The 16,931-nt window shown below is 46.1% G+C and overlaps 1 protein-coding gene across 1 annotated transcript in view; it reads left to right on the top strand.

Annotated features, from left to right (window-relative positions):
- P4HA1 (prolyl 4-hydroxylase subunit alpha 1) overlaps positions 1–16,931 on the top strand; it is a 574,677-nt gene that overhangs the window by 40,966 nt on the left and 516,780 nt on the right. Inside the window, exon 2 of the mRNA XM_078643088.1 lies at positions 11,274–11,371. The gene's annotated coding sequence lies outside the window, so the exon portion shown is untranslated. The remainder of the gene's footprint in view (positions 1–11,273; positions 11,372–16,931) is intronic.

Genomic DNA, 16,931 nt, shown 5'->3' with positions numbered 1-16,931 from the left:
ACCATCCCAGACTCTGACCTTTACAGGGCTAATGTTTTGAATGGATCTAACAATGATTAAATCGCGAGATGCCAAGGTATATGCACTAGAATTTTCACTCTATCAATTTTACAGAAGCAGGAGCCATGAACATAGGTTGAGCTAAGGACATAGAGCCACATAGAAGCAAAAGTCTTTCTCGGTTTCTGGAGAGGGTTACACGTGATATCATTGGTGAATGATACCAGGGGTTGGTGGAAACGTATGTCAAATGAAAACAAAGCCCGTTCGTATCAATGGTTTTGAGAAACAGGTGGAATACAGATTGGTTTAAACATCAGAACCTCGACTAGGTATAAACTAAGACCATCCAGTTCATTATGAGATCTCGACTAACATAACTGCAGCAGGTTGGAGACTGATATTGGCACAGGTGAAAGTGAGGTGCCAATGGTGCATGGGAAAATGCCAGAGAATGTCCAAATGGTGAGACTTAAATGCCATTCAGAACATTCTTTTTTTTTTTTTTTTTTTTTAGTGATTAATCAATATGACACACAGCGTTAACCGACCATGCCTTAATCTTTTTTTTTTTTTTAAACTTTATTTTTGTGCAGGTATAAAAGAATACAGTCACACCAGGTTCAAATTCAGCATGAGAAAACTTACATCAAGTTGCTATATCCACAGCCTTCACGCCCTCAACCCGGAGGCCGGGCGGCGACATACTTTTCATTAAGTCAGTTGCATTCAGTCCGTGACTTGCGAGCACGTCACGTCATTCCCCAGCCCTGCTTTAGTTTTTTTTTTTTTTCTCCCACAACTCCCCCCCCATCCCATCCCCCCCCTATCAACAAAACTGGTTGGATTCACCCCTCAACGTGTTAATAGTCCGATCACATGTCTAGCAAACTAAGCGTCACTAGTCCATCAGTGCCATGTGTGCCTACTCTACTGATGCTTGTCTCCCTCTCCCCATGCTACGGTAGATCGCCACACATGTACGGTGACTCCCAGTTTTCAGTAGGTTTGGTCTGTTACCGTGCATCGATCTACATCAGGCTATCTCCCACTCCCTCCTCTGTACTCTGTTCGTCTATGAGTTACCTCCAAAGTGCCCGGCTTCTAGGCCATGGTAGTGCCTCCATTTACCCCACACCTTTCGGAATTTTTTGGGACAGCCTCTCGCTTTGTACGTCACTCGTTCTGCCGCCATATAGAGGTCTAACCCCCTCCTCCATTCCTCTACTGCCGGCCTCTCCGCCACCCCCCAGTATTTTGCAACATCCCTTTTCGCTACAACCAAAGCCAACACCAGGAAGATAATATGAGGGCGCGGCAGGTCTACTTCTGTCACCATTCCCAGTAGTGCCAGTTTCGGGTCCAGCGCCAGCTCCACTCCCAGCACTTCCCCTAATTCCGCGAAGATTTGGGACCAATACACTTGAATCGCCGCACAAGACCAGATAGTGTGGTAGAAGTCCCCTTGTCCGGCCCTGCATCGAAGGCAGGTGTCATCCGTTATCCTCCCCATTTTAAGGAGACGTCTCCTATCGAAGTACGTCCTGTGCAGCACATTCAACTGAATCAGCCGTAGCCGCGACTTAATGGCCACTTCTCGGGGGTGCATCAGGATCAGCTCCCAGTCTAAGTCCTCAAATTGCCCCACTTCCGCCTCCCACACACTCCTGAGTTTCGCCAAATCCCCTAACATATTATTTGTGAGTGTTTTGTAGGTGAGGGACACTGCCTGGTGTATTATTTGCTCCTGCAAGAGTCTACCTTCTAGGGGTGAATATTCCGGTATATCTTGTAGCGATATCTTCTGTGCTTTCCATGCATGTACTAGCTGCAAGTGTTTGTACTGTTGTGAACGGTGTAATCCAAACTCTGCCTGCAACATTGCGAACGTCTTCAGCTCACCCTGTCTAATCACATCCCCGATCGTGGATATCCCTATGTCGTCCCACCTTTGGAAGTCTTTCAACTTTTGAAGTTCCGTGAGCCAGCTGCACTGCCATAGTGGTGTCTGGCGTGTAGTTTTCTCCTCCCACCCCGTGACTCTCGAGGCCCGTGTCCAGGCTCGAATCGTGATCATGGTAGCGGGCAGGAGCTGTCTGCCCGCCCTCCCCCCATATAAGTAGTGAAATATATTGTGCGTGGACAATTTGTGTCTTTCCAATGCATAGGTCGGGTGATCCACAGGTGCGTGCAGCCAGTCGGTTATAGGGGTCAAGTGTTCCGCCCAGTAGTATGCCTCCAGGTTCGGAAGTGAGATCCCTCCACTATACTGGTGTCGTTGGAGTGTTTGGAGTGCGATGCGTGGTTGTTTGCCTAGCCATAGGAAAGATCGCAGTTCTGCATGTATTTTGGTGATCGTGTTAGCCGGGAGCGGGTAGTACTCATTCTGCAGTGCGTAGAGGAATTTGGGTAGCGTAATCATTTTATACATTGCCGCTCTTCCCAGTAGGGTAAGCGGTAGCCGCCTCCATCTCGTCATATCTGCTACTGCCTCCTCCATTATCCGTTCCACATTACGCTGGAACGAGAGCTTCTTGTCCAGGGTGATATAAACCCCAAGGTACTGGAACCCCTCCGCGGTAGTGAGTAGCCGGTCCGGCAGCGTCACTTCCGTCACAGGTCCCCGCGGCGTATACAAAACTGATTTGTGCCAGTTGATGGTATGGCCTGCCATCGCCCCAAAGCCCTCCAACTCTCTAAACAACGTCCCTACTGAGACCTCGGGTTTCGTGATGTACAGTAATACATCGTCCGCATATAATGACATTTTTTCCTGTGCCTCCCCTGAATTACTCCACGTGAAACCATGGATCCCCAGGTTTTGCCGAATTTTGGCCGCCAAGATTTCTATCGTGAGTGTAAAGAGTAGTGGGGACAGCGGGCATCCTTGTCTCGTGCCCCTTTCTACATGGAATTCACGCGATAGCCATCCATTCACTCGTACCCGCGCTTTCGGAGCCGTGTACAGCAGCTCTATCCATTTCTGGAAGCGCGGACCAAAGCCAAACCGCCTCATCACCGCCACGAGAAAGGGCCAGTGTACTGCGTCGAACGCCTTTTCAGCGTCCAGGGACAGGAACCAGTGCGGTTCCGTCCTATCTTTCACTTCTTGAAGCCAGTTGTGTGCCCGTCGGAGGTTGAGCTTTGTCGCTCTGTCCGGCAGAAACCCCGATTGGTCTGTGTGGATGAGGTCAGGAACGACCGTCCGGAGGCGTGTCGCTAGAATCGTGGCCAGCACTTTCACCTCCATGTTCAGCAGTGAGATGGGGCGGTATGAGGCGCAATCCTCTTCTGGCTTGCCCTGTTTATGTATCGGTACTATGGTCGCCAATGTTAGGTCTCGTGGGAGAGTCCCTATCTCATAGGCTTCAACATATAAGGCCAACAAGTGACGAGTCAGCAAGTCGGCCGTCTTTTTAAAGAATTCCGCCGGGAACCCGTTGGGTCCCGGTGTTTTCCCCGCCTTTAGTTTATTTATGGCTATACTAATCTCCTCCAGTGTGATATCTGCCTCTAGTGGGGCGCTGAGCTCTGCATCCAGGAGTGGGATGTCCACCTGTTCCATATATCGTAGAGCCTCGTCAACTGTGCCGAGGTCTCTGCCTCTATAGAAATTCTCATAGTGGAGTGCGAACGCCTCCGCTATGCCCTTGTCAGTGGATTCCATGCGTCCCCCGTCCCTCCTGATCCTTTCCACCCACCGTGCCGCCCGTTTCTTCCTGCCGAGCCATGCCAGAAGTTTGCCCGATTTGTCACCTACATCATATAGGCGGTGTAGCGTTGCCAGTGATTGTGTCTTTGCCTCGTTAGAGACCAGTTGTCTATATTCCCTTTGTTTGTCTAGCAGTCGCCTCAGTGTGCCCTCACCTTTGTTTACATGGCATTCGCTTTCCAACACTAGGATTTCAGTTTCTAGCCCTGCCGTCTCCCTATGCTGTTTAAAACGGTCGTCCCTTAATCTTCCTTTGATTCTGTCCCTCAACACCGTTTTCATGGCCTCCCAAAAGGTAATATTGGAGTCTACTGAAGCTCTGTTCTCCGCCACATACACCTTTATGTCCGCCCGCAGTCCCCGTGTTATCTCGGGGGTCTGTAGGTCCCATGCTGCCAATCGCCACTCTGCCTCTCGCCGTACAGTGTGTTTCCCTAAGGTTGCATACAGAGGTGAGTGGTCTGATATCCCCCTTGCTTTGTAGGTGCACTCATCCCCCTCCGACAGGTATTGCCTAGCAACAAAAATGTAGTCTAGCCTGGAGAAGGTTTTATGGGCCCCTGAGTAAAAGGAGAACGTCTCCTGTGTCGGGTGTCGCCATCGCCATATATCGGTGAGTCCCATTTCCGCCATGTATGTTGCCAGTGTCGATTGCCTCCCCTCTCTGCGTGTTGCACCTGAACGATCTAATACTTCTGACATGACGTCATTAAAGTCCCCCCCCACTATTTGCATCGTGTCTGCCGTATCCAACAGGATGGCTGCCACTTCCCTAAGTGTGCGTGATTGGAGTTTTGGCGGAGCGTATACTGAGATAACTGTCACGTTCAGTCTATTCCATGTCCCCTGTATTCCCACGTATGTACCTTGTGGATCACTCCAGGCGCGTGTGATGGTAAAGGGATGTGTTTTGTTAATTAGGATTGCGACTCCCCTGGCTCCTGACGTATAGCCAGCGTGAGTCAGGACTTTGTATCTCCCCCTCGCTATGAACGTACAGAGTCCTGCCTTAAGATGTGTTTCCTGTAAAAGTATAAGGTCCGGGGCGACCCTTTTGATGTACGAGTTTACCAATCCTCTCTTTATTTTGGATCCCAGTCCATTGACATTCCATGTCAGAATGGAGATCCCCCTCTGAGGTCGTTCAGTAGTCCTTAGTGTGTCTGCCATACTGTGTTGCTCATCTGGAGGTCAGTAGGAGACCATAGCAGCTGTGTGTGACAACGGTGATTCATGTGCATTTGACTGTGTCCCAATGAGTGGTCCCGTATCCAACATCCCCCCCCAATGTCCCCAACGCGAGTTCCTACCCACACCCCTGCCCCAACAAACTAGAAAACCCCTTCCCCCCCTCCCCCTCCCCACCTCCCTCCCCCTCCAGATGTGCCCCTATGCGGGACATGACTTTCAGTAGGAGTAGGCCTGTCGCCCACCCACTATACCCTCCCTTACAAACTCTCAAAAACACCACAAAAATGCAAAACAAAACTTAAGGGGGTGCCAACTTGCGTGCTTCCCTGCAACCAGCTGCCAATCCAGTCCCATGGAACCGTTAGGTATCAGGGAGTCCGTCCACACCTCGAAGCAAGTGGGTGCCTAGTTTGCCCCAACTGCGTATCCGCCTCCGCTCATGATTTAGAGTCCAGAATCTCTGATTCAGGCGCGCTGTGCTGTTCTGTCAAGTCCTGTTCCAATACACGGATTTCTCGTACCAGTGGGTGATCGGATTGTTCCCCTTCCTCCTCATCCTCTCCACCCGACGTGTGACCGTCCCGCACCTCGTTGTCTTCACCCTCCGAGCGAGTCGTGATGCTCAGCGCCGCAAATCTGGATCCTGAGCCAGTCGCCCCGATCGGTGAGGCTGAGCGCCCCCTTCGCAGCATTCCCGTGTCCTGACCCCTGTATGGTGTCACTGGGGTCCGCCTCTTAGATCTTCTAGCCTTCAGTCTTTGCGCCTTAGGGATTTCCCAGTGTGCGGCATTTCTCACAGACCTGTCCAACAGATCCCGGTTGGCTATCTCCCTGCTGTTTAGGATCGGCCGCTCCTCCAGCCACTGCCATGCGTCCTCCGGATGTGTGAAGAAGAGGGTCTGTCCATTAAAGAGCACCTTAAGTTTCGCCGGGAACAGTAGCATATAGGCGATTTTCTGGTCTCTCAGTTTCGCCTTCACTGCATCAAAGGATCGCCTCTGCTTCTGTACCTCCTGGCTATAGTCTGGGAAAATCATGATGTGCGTATTTTCGAAGCGGATCTCCCCCAGCTTCCTTGCCTCTTTCAAGATCAAGTCCCTATCAGCAAAGTTCAGGAAGCGTGCAATGATCGGACGTGGACGCGCTCCTGTCGGTGGTTTGGCGAGGAGAGCTCTGTGCGCCCTCTCTATCACGAAACAGTTTGAGAATTGCGCCTCCGGGAAAGGGTCTACCAGCCACGTTTTCAGAAATGCCACCATGTCGGACTTCTCGCATCCTTCTCTAAAGCCTACGAAGCGCAGGTTGTTGCGGCGTGCCCTGTTTTCGGCGTCATCCACCTTCCAGAGGAGTTGGCGATGTGAGGCCTGCAGTTCCGTCATGTCTTTTCGTAGGGCAGCGATAGAGGTCTCCGCCCCATCCATCCGCGTCTCCGCGTTGGTGACCCTTTCAGATAGATTCCTAAAATCCTGTCGCAGGAGTGTTACTTCCGAACCCACCTCGCCGATCTTGGTCTCCAACGCCGCTCTCGACTCCTGTATGTCGGTGCGCGACGCCCGGATGGCTTCCATGAGCAGGTCCGTATCCGAGCGTGTGCCCTGGGCCGGGGCTGCCGGGGGTCCATTCACCGTCTGGCGCGGTGCGGCGAAGGTATCCATCGGGCCCTGCTTGGGTCCTTTCGGTAGTGTCTCCCTCTTGCCCATGACGAGTAGCGGTGGTCTGGTCCGTTCCTTTCCCACGTGGTGGTGGTCTATGGACTGCGTCGTTCCTGAGCTCCTCAGGGGGCTGAGACCCAGCTCCTCTCCCAAGTGGTGCTCTGCTCCTAGTCCGTCGGTGCCCCAGGGGACCCGGCGCCTCACTTTGTGTCTGGCCAGCAGCGTCTAGGTGCACTCAGGGGCCTCGCCTCCACGCCGCAGCCAAGAACCGGGCCTATCCTCTCCTGCAACCTCCACGTCGTATCACCAGCTCCCCAGCAGTTACCACTTCCCCTGGATCATGGGGACACCCCTGTCGCAACGTCCCTCGGGTCGCGAAGGTCTCGGGGCCTCGCTGGTGTCCCCCACTTCCACACACCAAACAGTCTAGGGGAAAAGGACGGCTCCCGCGCACTCACTCCGCCAGTGCCCGGGGTCCAGACCTCGCCGGGAGTCAGCTGTGTTCAGGGACGCGGGCGGGGCCCGTTTACCTCGTCTCGGACGCTGCCTCCGGGGGGGGGCTCCGACGGGTCCCTCCGCTGGCCGCCTCGCCCCACCAGTGGTGATGTCGGGTATCGGGTGTCAGGGTGTTGGGATAGCAGTTCCCGGGACTCAGCACCTCCGACGTGCCCCTTGCACTCCGGTCGCCATCTTGGTGAAGGTCGCCTTACAACGGCTGTCCTCTGCCGGAAAACGCGGTAGATGCGGACGCCCGTCCGGGGTGCATATATGCAGGATACCGCCGCTCACCTTCCTCTGGTCCGCGCCCGGGTGCCCAGCTCCCGCAGTCACGGAGCTCACTTCACCCTGGCGCTGGCAGCCGCCATCTTGCTGTAGTCCGGCGTGCGAGCGGTGAACACCGGACCGCTGCACTCCCTCCCGGGTGCAATTTCGTGCACGGTGGTCACACTCAGTAGGTGCAGGACACCTTTGGCACCTCCACCTGCGTTTTGGTGACGAGCAGGCAAGGTATAACGACGGATCTTGAGGCAGCTCGGCGGGAGCTCCGTCTCAGCACGTCCTAACCGGCCATGCTGTTGGCCACGCCCCCATTCAGAACATTCTTGAGGTCTTCATATACAGCAAGCTGTCGTAATAATTCAGGCAAACAGTAAGGTAGACAGGGTGTACATAAAATGTTAGCTGGAGCAATGTCACCAGTGTCAGAATTAGTTTCCAAACAGGCTCTACAACATGGCATAGATGTAGCTGGTTGCCTTGATGGTAGTTCCGACAGTAGGTGTGGATTAACTGAATGTGGACTGGGTAGTCCCACAATCACAGGACTTCATCGTAGATAAGTGTCATGCATCAAGATTGGCACTTTAACACTGGATCAGTTTACTTCAAGAGAGAGGAGTTCTACTGATCTTGAAAACAGTTTGATAAGGCATAGGGTGTGGAGGCATTGTGATGGAATGGCACAGCCTACTCCAGTGTACATTTACTATATTCTCTTTGATTCACATAGTATTTGCAAAATTCAGTTAGTCTTGGTCTACACTATTACAAAGGAGAGCAGCCACACCTAAATGCCTGTTAGAGTTTAACCCTTCTCTGATTGGTCCTTAGGTCTCTCTTAATGCCAATTTCAGCCTCTCAGGTTCTCATTCTGAGGGTTGAGATAGTGGATCTTTAATATTTGGGAAAATCTAGAGGTTTTTACCGAGGTGACGGGTATAGCAGCAATTGTGACGTCCTTCATGTAAGGTCTTTACACCTCCTTGCGACTCAGTCCAGTTAAGGAGCCTTAGGCCCTCAGTCACATTCTCCTCCCATAATATTTGAATTTTTAGTGGAGCAATTCTGTAAGGCTCTGTGAATGATGGTACTGAAGGAGCATTGGGTGGTTATCAAAACATTTCTGCAGCCTTGGGGAAGGCTAGAAAAGTTAGCTGAATAGGTGCAGGGACGGGTAATTTTTGTGTTAGTGAGAATGGTGATTGTGCCTGTATGGGACTTTCTATTTGGTCTTGAGAAATGATATCGGACTGCTTTTATGCCTTTAGAAGGGATCCATATGGATCTCCTCACAAAAAGATCTGTTATTGGTATTTATAATATCTCAGCAGCATTTGGGGTTTTGGATTTGTCTGATATGTTTGAAGTCCTGAATCAGTATAGAACTAAATTCAAAGGTATTGAAATCTTTCTATCGTCTCTCTCCATAATATACCCCATATTTTAATTTCGACCAGGTGATGATCCTTCCTAGGTGCTCCAAAGCTTCATGAACAAGAGACCAGGGTGGTCTGAATGACACAATCGTCTTGTCATAGCTCTCTAGAGACAGTCAACACAAGGCAGTGTGAGGCACTATTTGTAAATAATGGCCTTTTGAGGAAGGAACCCTAGCAACGCTTGGTAATTATTAGTATATGAATTGGGGTTCTACTGGATAAAGCATATTCCCAGGTAGGGGCTGACTGTTTTCCTTTGTTCCAGGCCATCTCCACCAGAGGATTTTGGGATTTCTGGGTGTCAGAGGGAGGGGGTCTCTGAGGGATGGCAAAGGGGAAAATGCTAGGCTCCACAATATACTTTTTTTCAATGTTACAGGCTGCAGGTGGTGTGTTGTGCTGATGCAGTGGCGGGCCGTGCAATATTCTGGTCTGCTTCTTATAAGAATTCACTTTAGGAATGTAATGATGGTCTCAAGTGCTGCATACCTGAATATGGTGGCTTTTCATTTCGAGTAAGCCACAACCGGTCTTGATCGTACTTATGTATATTATGAGAGGTAGGAAATGGTGCAAGGAAGAGTATTTACAGTAACCGAGTGTGGTCTTGTGCTATTTCTTCTGTCCCTCTGTCTTTGCTTTTGGAAGGATAAAACAGTTTTTGCTCACCTAGGTTGACATTCTGTTTGGTAACTCAGAGAACCTCAAAAATGTTTCCAGTTATTGTCCCTTTTTTGGCTTGCTACGGGGAAGAACTTCAATGGAGGCACAGGTGTATTTTACTTAAACAGATGGAAGGTTGTGCACCTGAGAGTCCAACAATATGATGTATAAAAAAATGTAAGGATAAAGCTTTGGGGATTGTTAAGAGAGGCAGTGGGAGAGGGAATGATAGTTTGAAAAGTAAGCCATATTCTTGATAGCATTAATGTATAGAATCATAGACAACAGAAATTAAATGGAGGACTCTGACATTCTGTAACCTATCAGACTGGAAAGCAAGCGGATACAATTGGTTGCCCTCATCAAACTTGTGGGTCAAAGCAACTTGCAAGTGTGCACACAAGATTCACAGTGCCCCTCTATTAGTCTTCCACCCTAAAATGATATCCCACTTTTGAAATATTCCCAAAGCTCTCACAAGGTACATTAATTCTGAGCTGCAATAGGGCCCAGCCATCCCATTCCTTAGACAACCATTGAGGTCTCACAGTGCACCTCAACTGTAAATTGCATTGCTTGTGGACTGAAATTTCAGTGTTGAATCATTCATATGAACGCACTTCTCACCTGACTTGCACCATCATCCTACTGCTGAGGCATCAACAGCGCGCTCACAAATTCTCTTAACCCCAATTTTAAAAATACACTGGTATCCCAATACAGGTATGACCACAGTTATGATAAGAAATCTTTGTCGTAGCCTGAGTAGTAAAAGACTCCGGGCCAGATGTACGACCATTGTAAATTACACCTCACAATTTGTGCTTGATTGCGAGTTACAACATTTCTACAATAAAAGATGGGCGCTATTACAAATCGACTTTTGTTTGCATATCAACACCCTAACAACATCAAGGAGGTTCTTTTATTGAAACCCTACCAAAAACATTCTAGCACCAAGGAATGCAATAATTGCATACATTGTAATAATATGATCACTGGTAATATCTTCACTCACCCTCACAAGGGTTTTAAACTTCATTTACAGTATTCAGGAGATTATAACAGCAAAATTATTATTTACTTTTTGGAGTGCCCATGTGTACTACTATATGTGAGTATAACAGAAAGAAAGATCAGTACTAGGATAATGGAACATAAAAGTAACATTTTGAAACTGATATAAGAAATCGAGTGTAGTAGTTCACTGGATAGAACCTGGACATAATATTGGTCAATTGCAGTTTCAAATTTTGGAGATTGCCAACTATTACCAGGAAATAGGCAACATCAAAAAGCTTCTCCAAAGAGAGATAGTTGTGACTAAATTGTTGAACATGCTGCATCCGAACAGCATAAATGAGAGACTGGAGATGTCTTGTTTCTTCTAAGGGTCATTGTTTACAATCAGCATCTCATTTTTTCACATTAATCAAATTTCGTATTGCAGGAAACCTAGAATGAGTATTGTTGGATTAAATTGCAATATGTGTGGTGTTGTATACACGGGGTGCTGAAAACGTTTTAACTTCTTGGAGCTCAGTATTGATTACTTTCACTGTATTGTTTACAAGATGGCATCTGTAAGTGGTGTGATTTTAAGTGTACACTTGCTGCTTTTGTTTTCACTTCCCACTTTCCCCTAGTTATTGTTACAATAGAACAACGTATGAGTGTAATAAACTCTTGTTTGGTTGACATTTGCTTCATCATGTTTATTTAGGTCACATGCTCTCACATTACTAACGTGTTTTGAACTTGTTCAAGATGGAACCTTCTTTTTTTAACATACTCCTGGTTATAAGATTTCCTCTTCCGGATCTTGTTCACCTCCAGGTTTCTCTCTATGCACTGTCTACAGATGGAAGGCGTTCGGGACAAATGAGCATTGAACATTATTGACAGCAGATTCAGCGCACAATCGTTGGTGGAAGGTAGTTATACTGAGCAGTGTGATTTTCAGATGGTTGGTTTTCACATGGCTGTTCATTATGTTTCAGTGGCTTACCAGTCATATATAGGATTCAGGGGAGTGCTCCTTTTACTAGGATACCAATGAGGTCAGCGAGGTACATTTCACCCTAAGCGTTCATGTGAAGCTTGAAGCTTTGCACTCACGTTGATTTAGCTCACTGGTGATTGTGAGTGCATCTTTCTTTTTTGGTTTTCACAGTGCACTGATATCTTTTAGTAACTTTCATTTCCCTTGTTTTGCATACAGTACAGGTGGTTAATCAGATGGCACAGCATGTATAGAGCCCACACTGAGTCTGCGCCTCTAAGATCCAAAATACAATGGAAATTGTTATAATTTGGATGCATGCATTTGTGATCACAGGTGTCATGAAACACACGGCAAATTTAATTTTGGAAATTGCACAATGAAATACACAGATGCACATAGATAATTGTTGATAAATCATTAAAGATGGAATGTCATACTTTGGATGAACTTTTGATTATTCTGTTCACACAATTCCACCCTGCATGCAGTTCTTCAACAGTTTGTATTGAGACTGGAGATAGCTGATATTTGCACAACAATTTCAACACTTCCTGAATTTGAACATCACATACAGAAGCTGAGACTTTGTCAAGGGAAGCATTTGAATAAGTCTTGGCATTCTCAGAGGCCTCAAAATTGGAATGTGCTGCAAATGAAGAGAATTGTGAGCAAAACATTATAATTGTTGACTTAGGTCGACACATCATTGAAATGATTTTAAAGATTTGTATTAAACCTGTCCTTCAGGTGCTCTCATACATCAACTAAATCCGATCTTAAAAGCCGAAGCAGTCCTGTTAGACACTACTTAAGCTTTTGGTTCCCTGGAATGGAATTTCCTTTTTCTTATTTTAACTAGAATGGGGATCCCCTACCTCTTTTCTGCACTGGGTCCGATTACTCCATGCCGAGCCACACACCAGAGTCCACTTCTATGGACTCCTTTAAACACTAATCCCAATCTTTAGGAGCACCCATGAAAGGTGCCCGCTCTCATGCATCTGGTTTGCACTGACATTGGAGATACTACCATGTGTTATTACGCAATGTGTTGCATCTTTCTTTCCTTTCCATCCCTGTTTCTCCTTGCCCTCCTGGAATATGGAACACTCTGCCTGCATTGTATGAGGCCCGTTCTATATTCCAGATTCCCTTGAATTTCAGTTATAGCTTTAACCTCTATCCTTATGGTTGTGCGGTGCCTTCTTCCAATAAACTTCAAGATTTACTTACCTCTTGAAGCCTCGTCTTTTACAAATTGGCGACGATCCATCGAAGACTTCGTTGGCTACATCTTGAAGGCACAGGTGCTGTGAGGTCTTCCGAACCCGATCTACTTCATTCCTTTGTCTTGTTGAAGTTCTCAGAGTCTGCCTCCATATTTTTTGTGCTGTGGGCTTCAAATTGCAAATTCCTGGCATTTTAGGCTGCATCTTAAGGTATTTTAACGTACTTTTCCTCTTTCTACGTGGTTGAGGATACACGTATTTTTTTTTTCAAGCTGTCATTTGATTATTACATATGACCTAGATGCCTGAAGCGTTGCTTAGAGACTTCATGAGCTCCTGATCCAACAAGTCATCGTAGGTATTGTAAGACGCGCATTGTCTTTCCTGCGCGCATTTCCTTGGATCTTCCTTTGCACTTCTCAGATGTCACGCCGTACGTTTAAACGTGGCCGCGTCATCGCGCAATGTTCGCACGCAACGTAACAACGCCATTTTTACTGGTTACTTTGGATACACACCATATCTCTTGCGGAAGAATTGCAACGGAGACTACTGCGGAGACTATGTAAGGAAGCTTCTTTTTTCCTTATTACCACCGCATTCCTTGCTGATGTGCACAGCTACTGCACATTAATAATAAAAAGGACGTTTCCTTTAAAAATAAGTATACGCCTGATACACCCGATACCTGATACCGGTTTAATTTTGGCTCCATACAGCTTTTATCACGGTATTTATATTTATGATATAAAGTTATTTAAGTAGTTGTACTGTGTTTACAGGTTGGAAATGCTTTTTATCAATCTACTACTTCCATCAATCACGGTGACTGGCACACCTTGCTTTTTCTCAGTCCACTGCCTGCATCAATTACGGTGACGGGCACACCCTACTTTACTACTTGCATACTACTTGCATCAATCAGGGTGACAAGCTATTGTAATTTGTACTTCCTTCAATACGCCTACTTGGTGTCAGTAGCCCTTTCTTTGTGTTCCTACCTTCCCAACCTCCCATAGTACCTAAGAGTGTTCTATCTTGTATGTGGAGGTCTCAGCCTTGGCAGTTGATGGTCTGGTCAGCTGTGAGGTTTACTGCTCTGCTGTGTATCTTAATAAGTCTATCTTAATAACCTGAAGACGTGTCCTGCTGCCTACCTAATCTACTTACAACATTTTGGCGACGAGAATGGGATCACACCTTGCTTTTTATCAGTCCACTGCCTGCATCAATTACGGTGACAGGCACACCCTGCTTTACTACCTGCATTTACTACGGTGACAATGTACAGTGTACATTGTTTTGCTACCTTCATCTATCACGGTGACTTGCACATCTTAATTTTTGCTACAGTGACTAGCACACTTTGATGTCATTTTTTATTTTACTTGGTAGTTTACTCCAATTTTGAATACATTTATACATTTACCATTATATAGCTTCTTTCCTACCAATATGTAGTTTGATTCACCTTCCAAATTCCTACAAACAAGAGAACCACCCATTCCATGGACTAGGTGGAAGGAGGAGTTCATCACCTGCCTTAAAGCCATCGATGAAGAACGTATGTCTGCGGGGAGAAAAACAAAATTTTTTTTCACTGTTTAGGCTCTGCAGGACAAGTAGTTTATAGAACACTTCCTCCTGTCAGGTTTGGTGGTGATCATAATGTGTATGATGAACCTATTTTGCGTATAGAGGGTAGATTTAAACCAACAACTAGTGTTGCTCTTAATAGATTTACATTTTACTCCAGAGCTCAAGAAGAGGGAGAAAGCTTTGATGAATATGAATTTCTCACTGCTCTTTGTGCATTATCATTACATTGTAACTTTGGTTTAATTACTGACGAAATGATCAGGGATCAAATCATTGTCCATGTAAGAAGTAAGAAGGTACAAGAACAACTCTGGATAATGGGTGACCCTAACTTAGAAGCAGCCATAGTACTGCTAAGGCCTTAGAACAATCTGATAAATGGATGAAGTCACTTAACAAAGATTCCAAACCTTCCACGTCTAGTGAGATAAATACTGTCAATTCTAGTACTTCTAAGGTGTATTCCAGTGACAGAAATGATTCTAGTGTCAAACATATTTATTGTTATAGGTGTGGTAATCCCGACCATATTGCTTCTTTTCCACATTCTCCTGCTTTAGGTAAGGAATGTAGCAAGTGTGGATGTTAAGGACACTTTTCCAAAATGTGTAAGAATACTATAAGAAGTACTGCATATTCAAAAAAACCTGCACCAACTCCTTCTAAAGTGTCTAAAGGGAAAGTTTCATGTGTAACTTGTAATCCTTCTCGTGGTGAACATCTTCAAGAGGATGTTGAATCTGGCATTGTTGTTTCTATTCAAGATTTCTTGGACTTCTCAGAGGCAGAAAAGATTTCTTCTCCAAAATGTAAAGTAAGTATTTTGGGAAGAGAACTTGAACTCATGGCTGACTCGGGATCTCGTTGGACTATAATCACAAGATATTATTGCTGGCAATCCTTAGGAGAATTGGTTGATCTTGATTTACTTTGTAAACCAGATATTGTGGCACAGAATGTTGATGGCTCATACATTGAGTTCATGGGTTTCAAAGAAGTACTTATTGAATTCAAGGGCAATTCTGCCACCATCAAGTTATACATAGCTTTTAAAGGTGTTAAAGTGTTGGGTTGGCGTGACCAGGCCAGATTAGGAATCTTATTGAACCCCAGAAGCAAAGAACCTGTTTCTGTTCTTGCATTATCTTCTCATACCACTAAGTTTTCTGAATTATTTCCCAAGGTATTTTCCGAGAATCTTGGCAAACGTATTGGTTTCTCTCACAAGATCAAAATCAAGGAGGGTTCTGTCCCTGTGAAACAGAAATTAAGAGGAGTTCCCATCAGCATTAGGTCTGAGTTAAAGGACATCTTAGATGATATGATTGAAAAGGACATAATTGAGCAAATTGAATCTTCGGAGTGGGTTTCTCCCATTGTTTTAGCCCGAAAATCTGATAATAGTATTAGGCTGTGCGTGGATTAGAGGGTGCTTAATGGTAGTTTAGTCACCAATTGCCACCCTCTTCCCAACATTAACGAGATGATTTGTATGTTCGATGGTGCTTGTGTTTTTTCCACCCTTGATCGTCGATCGGTTTATCACCAAATTGAGCTTACTAATGATTCTAAAAGCTTTACTGCTTTTATCACACCCCATGGCCTTTTCCAATTCAACAGAATGCCTTTCGGTCTTGCCTCAGCTGCATCTGTATTTCAGAGAGCCATGTACCACATTTTTAAAGATATCAGCAAATTTGTTAAATGCTTCCAGGACGATATTTTAATCTTTTTTAAAAACGATGAAGATCATTCTCATCATGTTGGGAAGTTTGCCTTAGACTAGAAAAGAGTGGTTTGACGCTTAAAGCTGGCAAATGTACGTTTTTTTGCAAATCTGTGGAATATCTTGGTCAAACGCTTTCTGGTGATGGTGTTGTGCCCAAAAAATCATTGGTGGATGCTATTGTCAATGCTCCTGCTCCTGACAATAAAGAGAAACTTCTCTCTTTTGCGGGCCTGTGTGAATATTGCAGCAAATTCATTAAAAATTTCGCCACCAAAATGGAGCCTCCTAGGGAATTGACCAGGAAGTCTACTGATTTTGTCTGGTCAGATAAACGGGAGATAGCTTTCAAGCAAATTAAAAATGAAATTGTTAATGCACCCACCTTAAAATCTTTTTGTCTTAATAAGAGGTGCATTATCACGGTTGATGCCAGTCTTTATGGTCTTGTAGGAGTTCTTAGCCAATCATGTGGAAAGGAGGAATGGTGTGTGGCTTTCGCTTCTAGGACTCTTTCCGTAAAGGAAAGAAGATACGCTGTGATTGAGAGGAAGTTGTTAGCTTGCATATGGGCCATAGAACACTTTCGCAATTATGTCAGGGGAAATAGATTCACCCTCAGGACTGATCACAAGCCTCTTGTTGGCATATTGTCTCCTGGTGGAGGATGGAATTCTACTGCCAGAATAGCTCGTCTTACATCCAGATTACAGGAATATGATTTCGAAGTGTTGTATGTCGCAGGGAGAAACAATGTCACAGCTGACTTTCTTTCTAGACTCCCATGTCCTGATAAATGTGAGCTTCGTGATGAACAAGATGTGGACATAGTTTCCACCGCCATGGATATTGGATCTCAGGAATTTTCATGTTTGTCTGAGACTGAGTGGATGGCTGAAATGATTAAAGATGAAGTGTGTCAACGCATTATTGAA

This window comes from Lissotriton helveticus, chromosome 5_1, assembly GCF_964261635.1.
Source record: "Lissotriton helveticus chromosome 5_1, aLisHel1.1, whole genome shotgun sequence".
Taxonomy (NCBI): Eukaryota; Metazoa; Chordata; class Amphibia; order Caudata; family Salamandridae; genus Lissotriton; species Lissotriton helveticus.
This window is presented reverse-complemented; position numbering and strand designations above follow the sequence as displayed.